This window comes from Coenobita brevimanus, chromosome 61 (assembly GCF_032717465.1).
Source record: "Coenobita brevimanus isolate Jiangsu-jjx chromosome 61, ASM3271746v2, whole genome shotgun sequence".
NCBI lineage: Eukaryota > Metazoa > Arthropoda > Malacostraca > Decapoda > Coenobitidae > Coenobita > Coenobita brevimanus.
In genome coordinates, this window is record NC_137014.1 from 1,146,823 (window position 1) to 1,156,313 (window position 9,491).

A 9,491-nucleotide genomic window follows, 5' to 3' on the forward strand; every position below is an offset into this window, starting at 1 on the left:
GAGTGGACACAGTAGACCTAATTTTGATAAACAGGTGTGAATTAGATAATAAACAGATGGAAATTAGTTCTTCCTTGATTATTAGATGCAAGGAACAGAACTTTATTTATTATTATTTTTTATTGTTAAAGCGAGAAGTTTATATCAAGCAGTCCATACTATGAAAAAAGATTAAGAAGAGAAGATTGTCAGAGCAAAAATTTAATAACTTGGAGTCCATATTATGCACAAAATAAATAAATAAATAAAACAAAAGGAGAGCAAAAAAACACGAGTAACAAAAATAAATACAGCACATGAGATTCACGAGAGGGCTTAGTATTTAACCTTAAGTAATTCTTCTAATGAATGGGGGACAAGATGCAGTAGGGGCTGTGTTCCTGGGGCCATTAATTCTGAAGTTTGGCTCCGTCGGTAGCATTGATAAAATCGTTGTAAGCTGAAGGAGAGGAGGATTAGCTGAAGGAGAGAAGGATTTGCTGAAGGAAAGGAGGATTTACCTAGCCTCCTTCACAGCTACTGACTTTCTGTTCATGCTAAAGTGTTCGGAGAAGTGCCCTGAGATAACCTAGCCAAGTGCAGAGCATGAGGAAATGAGACTGACTAGGAGAGTGTGAGTTAGGTGAAGGGGGAGAGGGGGAGTAGGAACCTGAGGATGACTTAAGAGACGGGATGGATTGGTATATGGAAGAAGGTGATGTGAGTTGAAGGGAGGGCAGTTTGATGGCAGTGGACGGGGTGACATGGAGGTGCTATGTTCCTAATACGTCTAGCTAGAGATTAATAGACAGATAGATAGATGGACAGGTGGATAGATGGATAGACAGACAGCTAGTTTGACCCAGAAAGCACTGAGGTACATCTGGGTGTACTTGTGTTTTAAATCAATCAGTTACTCCGGAAATCCTGATGCGTTACTTAGTCGGCAAATCGTGCACACTAACAGTAAAAAAAAAAAAAACAGACTTCACCAGCGTTTATAAAATTTAATATAGAAAATTGTATAAGTTTTGTTATAGACTGGAAACGGCTGACAGGTTAAAGACAGGTTGCCAGTGAGGTAGTGAAGAAGAAGGAAGGGAGTGAGGAACCAAGGGAGATAAGGCGAGCAAGGTAAGAGAGAAATATGGGTGAGGAAGAATGAGGAAGGGAGAGTAAGGCAGAGGCAGATGAGAGAAGCAGGGTGAGAAAGAAAAGAAGTGAGTAAGAGTGAGGAAGGGGTGTTGGAAGGATGGGAGACAGGAGAGATGAAGGATGAGGAAGAGTTGAGAGAGAGTGAGAGAGAGAGAGAGAGAGAGAGAGAGAGAGAGAGAAAGTTTGTGTGTGTGTGTGTGTGTGTGTGTGTGTGTGTGTGTGAGAGAGAGAGAGAGAGAGAGAGAGAGAGAGAGAGAGAGAGAGAGAGAGAGAGAGAGAGAGAGAGAGAGAGAGAGAGAAGCCACTAAACCTTATCAGACAAGAGAGTGAACACCTTCCCTAGACGGGCCACACCCTCCTCGCTTCCTGTCAGGTCACTCGGGGTCAGAGGCGGTGTCAAAGCTGGTCACCAACATTAATTGCAAAGGATGAATGACCAATCGGCCTTTCCCGGGCTACGATCACCACCTCACTACAATATTGTCATTTCTCTTCATTACTTCACCACATTACCACTACAGTATCGTCACTCCACGGGATGTTAGTGTTAAGTCGTTCTCTGTGTGTGTGTGTGTGTGTGTGTGTGTGTGTGTGTGTGTGTGTGTGTGTGTGTGTGTGTGTGAGAGAGAGAGAGAGAGAGAGAGAGGCATGAGTATGAATAGTGATGATGAAGGGTTGGTTGAGCTAAGCAGGAATGTGGACCCTTCACCACAAGGACGCATTTTTTATCTATCTATCTATCCATCTATCTATCAGTCTATCTATCAATCTAAGTCTTTATCTGTGTATCTATTTGTTTACTTTTATCATATGGCCTTGTTTATTTTTTTTTAATCACCAAACGATTTTTTTTTTTTTCACACTAGGACACACCTTAATTATTAAATGAGTTATGAAGGTCTAATCTCGCCTCTAATTCCACAACCCTTATCAAAGCAAAAAATAAATAAATAAATAAAATACAATCGTGTATTAGTGGCAATAACAGAATAAAGTTGTCAGCCGAGTTTTATCCACATATGGTTTTATCTTGTCCAATTTCAGAAAGCTCTATTCATCTCACAGAAACTCTCCTTACTTGAGATGTGGCAGTGTGAGGTGTGGTAGAGTGGTGTTTGAAAGTGTGAGGTGTGGTGATGTGCAGTGTGAGGTATGTGTCTGTGCTGTGGGTGTGGTGGTGTGAGGTGGTGTGGAAGAGTGTGGTAGTGTGAGGTGTGGCAGTGTAAAGTGTGGTGGTGTGAGGTGTCGTTGTGTAAGTGTGGTAGTGTGAAGTGTGGCAGTGTAAAGTGTGGTGGTGTGAGGTGTCGTTGTGTAAGTGTGGTAGTGTGAAGTGTGGCAGTGTAAAGTGTGGTGGTGTGAGGTGTGGTTGTGTAAATGTGGTAGTGTGAAGAGTGGTGGTGTAAAGTGTGATGATATGGGGTGTGGTGGTGTAAAGTGTGGTAGTGTGAAGTGTGGCAGTGTGAGGTGTGGCGGTGTAAAGTGTGTTGGTGTGAGGTGTGGTAGTGTAGGGTGTGGTGGTGTAACATGAAGTAGTGTGAAGTGTAGTGGTGTAAAGTGTGGCAGTGTGAAGTGTGGTAGTGCAAGGTGTGGTGGAGTTAAGTGTGGTAGTGTAAGGTGTGGCCCTGCCTTATACAGCACAGTGATTTTTCTTTCCCCCAGGTTCACTGTACAGAGAGATAAAGCACAAGCCTTTAATTCATCAACATAATCACCATCTCCCTCTCTCGTGACTCTGAATTAATTATTTGTAAAGCAAGAAAAGGGGGTGAAGATCAGCATTCTCTTTTCCTTCTCCCTCCTGTAATGAAGAAAACAGTTTAAAATAATTTTCTTTTCGTAATTAAGATGCTGTGTGTATAGAAAGAAAAAGAGATATGAGAAAATTTACACCCTCTTTGTCAATCCAAGTGAGGGATCTAACCTAACCTAACCTAACCTAACCCAACCCAACCTAACCTAACCTAACCTAACTTAACCTAACCTAACCCAACCCAACCTAACCTAACCTAACAAATTCGTCAGCTTGTTTGTGGACACCAGGGGCCATTTCTTCCTGTCATAGAGGTAGTTAGAGTGAAACAGGTGTGTGGCTGCAATGAATTAAAGAGACAATAGGCCCAGGTGGGAGTATGGGGCAAGAGGTTGGGTTTGGTAGGGAGGAGGTGGGGAAGGATAGGGGTCTGGGGCAGTGAGGGAAGCTTGGAGGAGAGGGAGACAAGAAGGGTATGGAGGGAGGGAAGGGTAGGGAAGTAGGAGATTGCAGAGAGGCATGGAGGTAGATGACAGGAAGGGATGGGGAGGAGGAGGGAGGGGGCAGAGCACGATGGGGAGGGACAGGCAAGGAGGGATTGGGAGAGGAGTGAGGATAGGACCTGGGCGAGGTGGGAAGGGGAGGCAGGGGGTAAGGTGTGAAGATAAGCATGGGTGAAGTAAAGGTGAGGAAAGCAGGTATGAGGAAGGGACTTATTAGGGAGGTAAGGCAAGGTGGGAATACAGGGGTGAGGATAAGGTAGGAATGAGGTAGGGGTGAGGTAGGAAAGCAGGGGTGAATATAAGGTATGAGTGGAGTCGGGGTGACGTAGAAAAGCGAGGCGGGGGACACAGGTGAGGAAGAAAGAGGCAAAAGAGGTGAGACAGGGAAATGAGGCAGGGATTAGGAGGTAGGCAGGGGTCAGGATGAGGAAGGAGTGAGGTAGAGAGGTAGGGAGAAAATGCAGGAAGGCAAGGTTGATGATAAGGCATGGATCTGGTGGAGTTGATAAAGCATGGGTAAGGGTTAGGTAGGGTGGCAGGGGAAATATCGAGCATGGGTGAGGTAGGGGCGAGGTATAAGGATAAGGTAGGGAGGCATGGTTGAGGATGAGGTAGGTATAAGGTAAGGGTCAGGAGTTATGGGACAGGGAAGGGTGGAGAGTATGAGGAAAGGCAGGAAATAGATAGAACAGGATGTAGACATGGGAGTGAGGTAGGAAGGAGGTTAGGCAGGGTGAAGAGGTAGAGAGGCAGTGACGGTGATAATATGACAAGGAAGGAAAGCAGGGATGGAGAGGATATTGTAGGATGGGGAGATAGGCAAGAGGAAGAGAAGGGTGGAGGGAGGAAGGAAAGGTAGAGAACTGAAGCAGGATTGTGAGGCAGGATGATGAGAGAGGACAGGGAGTGCGGCAGAAAAACTAAACAGGGAAGGAAGACAGGGAAATAAAGCAGCGAGGCAAGTCAGAGGGGTAGGACAGAGACAGGGGTGTGGCAGCAGGTAGGGGCGAGGCAGGGGCGAGGCAGAGGTGAGTCAGGGAAGGGGGAGAGGCAGTGTGGCAGTAATAACTCGAGGCCACAAGTAGGACGTGCTCGTGGCTGTGTAGTGTCCGGTGTCGGTGTTATCAAGCGACACCACCTACACCCTCCTACACCCACACCCTTCCCCACACCACCTACACTCTCCTACACCCACACCCTTCCCCACACCACCTACACCCTCCTACACCCACACCCTTCCCCACACCACCTACACTCTCCTACCCACACCCTTACCCACACCACCTACACTCTCCTACACCCACACCCTTACCCACACCACCTACACCCTCCTACACCCACACCCTTCCCCACACCACCTACACTCTCCTACCCACACCCTTACCCACACCACCTACACTCTCCTACACCCACACCCTTCCCCACACCACCTACACTCTCCTACACCCACACCCTTCCCCACACCACCTCTCTCTCTCTCTCTCTCTCTCTCCGGTATTTTCACTAGAGACACAGACAGAATCATGTGAAGCAGTATATCCTTATACATAAAAAAGGATCTATATATATTAACCATTCTAAATCCTTCAACTAATAATATTGACAATAATAACATTCAGCTTAAAATTAATCACACAATAAGGAGACAGCATGAACAAGGGAAAAAGATCATCACCATCATCATCACCATTATCATCATCATCTTCTTCTTCCTCATCTCAGCACCAATACCTATCTACGAATTGACGTGAAGTGGAATCCATTAACAAGGAATGAAATCACAAAAACAGAACTATTGAGCATCGTCTATCTATCTATCTATCTATTGCCAGACGCCTTAATCCCGAAAGGGGTGGCTACAAACAAATCGCCTCCATGTCGCCCTGTCCCCCGCCGTTTCACTGTCCTCCTCCCAGCTCACACTCCTCAAACATCGTGCTACGTAAAGTTAAGTCTCGCAATCCTTCACATATCACCTAGGTCTTCGTCCACCTGAAAAAAATCGTGCAAATCTGGCAATAATATTTTGGACATTGTTTGTGTTAGGAGCAAAAAATTGATTACTAGTGTTTTAGCAGCAGATCAGCTTAATATTGGTGATTATTGCATCGTCACGCTTGGCTTTGACTATAGTAATGGCACCGTGAATGTCATATATGAGTTTTTCGAATTACAACAGGACTGGTGATAAAACTAAAAACTAAAATAAAAATAATATAAATCAGTCACTGGAGTCTGACTGTTGAAATATCAGACAAGATTGACGTATGAAAATATTTTGATGAATTCTTAACAAACTCTCAAGCTACAAACTCTCAAGCTATTTTTTCGAATGCATAACACACGATCAAAAAAAAAGTCCATCTCAAATAATCTAACAAACAAATATAACAGCCTTTCAGCAAATAAAAGAAAAAAGAAGAAAAGAAAAAACAAATACGGAGCTACAAGTAATCGCTAGAAAAATATGCCAATAAAACACAGACAGTATAATTTTCAAGAACACCTAACCAGGAACTGAGGAAACAATGTACATCAGAAACAAAAATGATAACACATATAATCAGCTCCTTAGCGTCAGACAAAAGACATCAGAAGGAACACAGGTGGTTTATTTTCTTTTCTTTTTTTTCTTTTTTTTCCCCGCTGGCACTTACAATTAAAGAAAAACCAAATCTTTCCTCTTCCTTCACCCTTTAAGGAGAGGGCAGGATAATTTAGTGACGCTGCAGTTGCTGAGAGAGACGTTGTTCATGCAGTCACTCAATTTCATATAAAGAAACATCGAATAACAACTATTTGAGTTATCTTCTTAATACACAGGCACGCAGATAGACAGACAGACAGAAAGACAGGCATATACACAAACACACACGGCCATCAAACCCTAACAACCGCTTTCATTTCGCGACCAAGGTGTAAAAAAAAAAATATGGTGATTGCTAGGTGTGCAAGTGGATACACCTGAGTAACACCTTCCCGGAGAGTGATCACCAACACACCTGCCCCCGCCTCAAAAGGGTCAGCAGCGGTGTTTGTTCAGGATGTGTTACCTGCGAGGGGTAGTGTACGGCTCTCTTTAGACCAGGGTTCGTATTCTCGTCGGTTAAGGAAGCTCCCTAGCACCTCTTCCTTAGCGATTTATTTCTGGATACGGTTGGTTAACATCAATTTGAATGTGAGATTATGGTGGTCCTGGAATAACTTATGTCGGGTTATTTCCACACTGTCCTAGGATACAGGGCCAAATTTTGTCCTGTACTTTGCCTAATACGTCCATACTCCTGTTATTATCTCCTTCCTAGTCAGACATTCTTGCTTTCAGTCCTTCGTGTACAAAAGGATAATAACCAGCCGTATCTAAAAATAAGTTAGTCACGAAAAGGGGCTAGGGGGTCTCCTTAAACGACGAGAATGCAGTCCTGAGGGTACTAGAGGCGTGTGTGTGTGTGTGTGTGTGTGTGTGTGTGTGTGTGTGTGTGTGTGTGTGTGTGTGTGTGTGTGTGTGTGTGTCCACTAACACCCCACCCAGACGGAGTAAAAAGCCCCATCCTTCATCCCAATTTGCATCTCCTTCACTGTGTTTGTGGAGGGTCTCGTGGCGCGATAATGAGAGGGCCTTCGTTCTGATTCGGGCCCTTGAGTTTGCGTCTGCTGATATTTATGCTCATGTCGTGGGGGTCACGTTTTTTGCGAACCGAGACTGTGTTCCTTGCTACTCCCCAAATGCACTTCCAGGGTTCGCATTCCCGCCGTTTTAAGGACAGCTTCTGATGCCTATTCCTTGCTAGCTTATTTCTGTACATGTTAACAATCTCCTGTCTTTCATTTATGCAATCTATGTCGACCTTACAGATACATATGCAACGTGCAATAGAAGAGCTGGGCTTCATATTCTTTATGTGTGCAATCTGTGTTAGCATAAAACACAGAATTAAAAAGTTAGCTGTCACATTTTTCTATCTCTATGCAGTTTGTGTCAGTATGAGAAAAACATAAGCAACACAGAACTGAACAGCCAAAGGTCACATTATCTTCTCTTTACGCAATCTATATGAGTACTAGAAAAATATTAGTAACATAGAGAAGAGCGATAAGTGTGGTACGGAAAATATATCGCGGGAAATGGGCACAGTACTTCCTCAGTTGATGGAATTACGGGTTTTAGATCAAGGACAGAATTATCATCAGCTTAGGAGTTTGTTTAACACCTCTGTCTAACCCCTAACTCTGTCTAACACCTCTCCCCGTCTAACTCCTCTCCCTGTCTAACACCTCTCCTGTCTAACAACTCTCCCTGTCTAACACCTCTCTCTTAGTTATCTCTTTCTGCGTGTAACACTTTACCTCCTCCAGTTCAATGACATGGTTTTTCTTATTTATATCTTGCTACCTCCAGACGAGAGAGAGAGAGAGAGAGAGAGAGAGAGGAACATTCGTGGTGGAGGGGTTTCATGCTGTCTTCCTTAACCCCTTCACTAGATGCTAAATAAAATCGTCTGGCAGTATTAAGAACAAAATAAAGGAGGTACTCGGGCTGAAGCAGTTATCATTCTCATCTGTGGTATGCAAAATGTGTCACTACTAAACATATTAAAAAAAAAAATACGAGAAGAATTAAGTGTAACGTGGACAAAACATCGCCAAGGAAGAGGAGCTGAAAAGAGTGCTAAGCTAACACGGGTCCTAATCCAGCGGTGTCGAGGTAAGGAGTGCTATATATAAGGATTTACAGGGATTAAACTGTGTCTAATCCTTTCACTACTAATCCCTTCACTAGGAGAGGTCTCTTCTGTGCTAAATTAAATAGTTTCTTGGGTAGCCAGAGTATATAAAGAGGTAGTGGCACTGAACAGGTTAGCCCCTCTCCTACGATGCTTATTGCCATTTTATATTCTAGATACCACAAAGGGATTATATTTAGATGATGAAGGACCACTTGCACTCAGGGGGAGAGGATTAATCTTTGGCTACGAGAGTTCTCCCCGGGGCTGAGCAAATCGTCTGGTGATGGTAAGAACAAAGCGAAAATGGCGTCATCTTGCTGAAAAGGTTAACTATTGGTGTGTGTGTGTGTGTGTGTGTGTGTGTGTGTGTGTGTGTGTGTGTGTGTGTGTGTGTGTGTGTGTGTGTGTGTGTGTGTGTGTGTGTGTGTGTGTGTGTGTTTTAAGCTCAGATTTCAACTTGACATTACGTGAACCTAAGAAGATTACTCTGGGCAGCTAATTCTTCATCAAAGTTATTCCCCCATAAAAGCCTTACTGTATAATCTGTACAGACGGCATCATCAAGCACACGAAGACGATATCCCTGCATCTTGCTCTTACGGTCTGTCTCGTCGGAATGTGAACCCATCTAATGTATGTTTATTATAAAGCATTCAAGACCATAAGAAGAGACCTGCCAACACCGTCTCAAGCATCGCCAGACAAGTGGGAAAGGCGTGGGGCATGGGATGAGGGGAGGGGGTGCAATAGGGGTGTGGGTGTAGCATGGTGTGTAGATGGGGAAGGTATGTACTGTAGTGGCCAGCTTGCACATGCCCGATAAGTGGACGTAAATGGGTACAGTAAAGTCGGTAGGGTAGAAGTGTGTGTGGGGTGGAGGTATGGCTTGGCGGGAATGTAGGTGGGGAGAAGTGTGGGTGCGGTAGGGACGTGGGTGGGGCAGATGTTTAGGTGGGTCAGGGGTGTGGGTAAGGCAGAGGAGCAGGTGAGGCAGGGGTGTGTGGGGAGGCAGAGGTGCGGGTGGAGTGTACTGATAGGGTAATACTGATTGCTAGGGCTGTCTGTTTGAAGGTGCTTGTAGAGTCGGGCACACCCCTTAAACCAAGTGTTGCATCCCATACCACACTTAACATTCCGAAACACGTACGAATCACTAATACATATAGAGGTAGCCTTGTGATCGAAGTAACATTACAATCTGGTATTATCTTAGTACTGGAAATTACATAAAACCACGTTACAAGTTACTGCCAAATCTGACCCAACAACTTAACAAATTCATGTGTGCTTGAGAAGTTTGCATATTTTCCTATCCAATGAAACCCTGTGATGCAATACTCTCTTTTTTTCCCTCTTTCTTAGGGTACGCAAGGATTA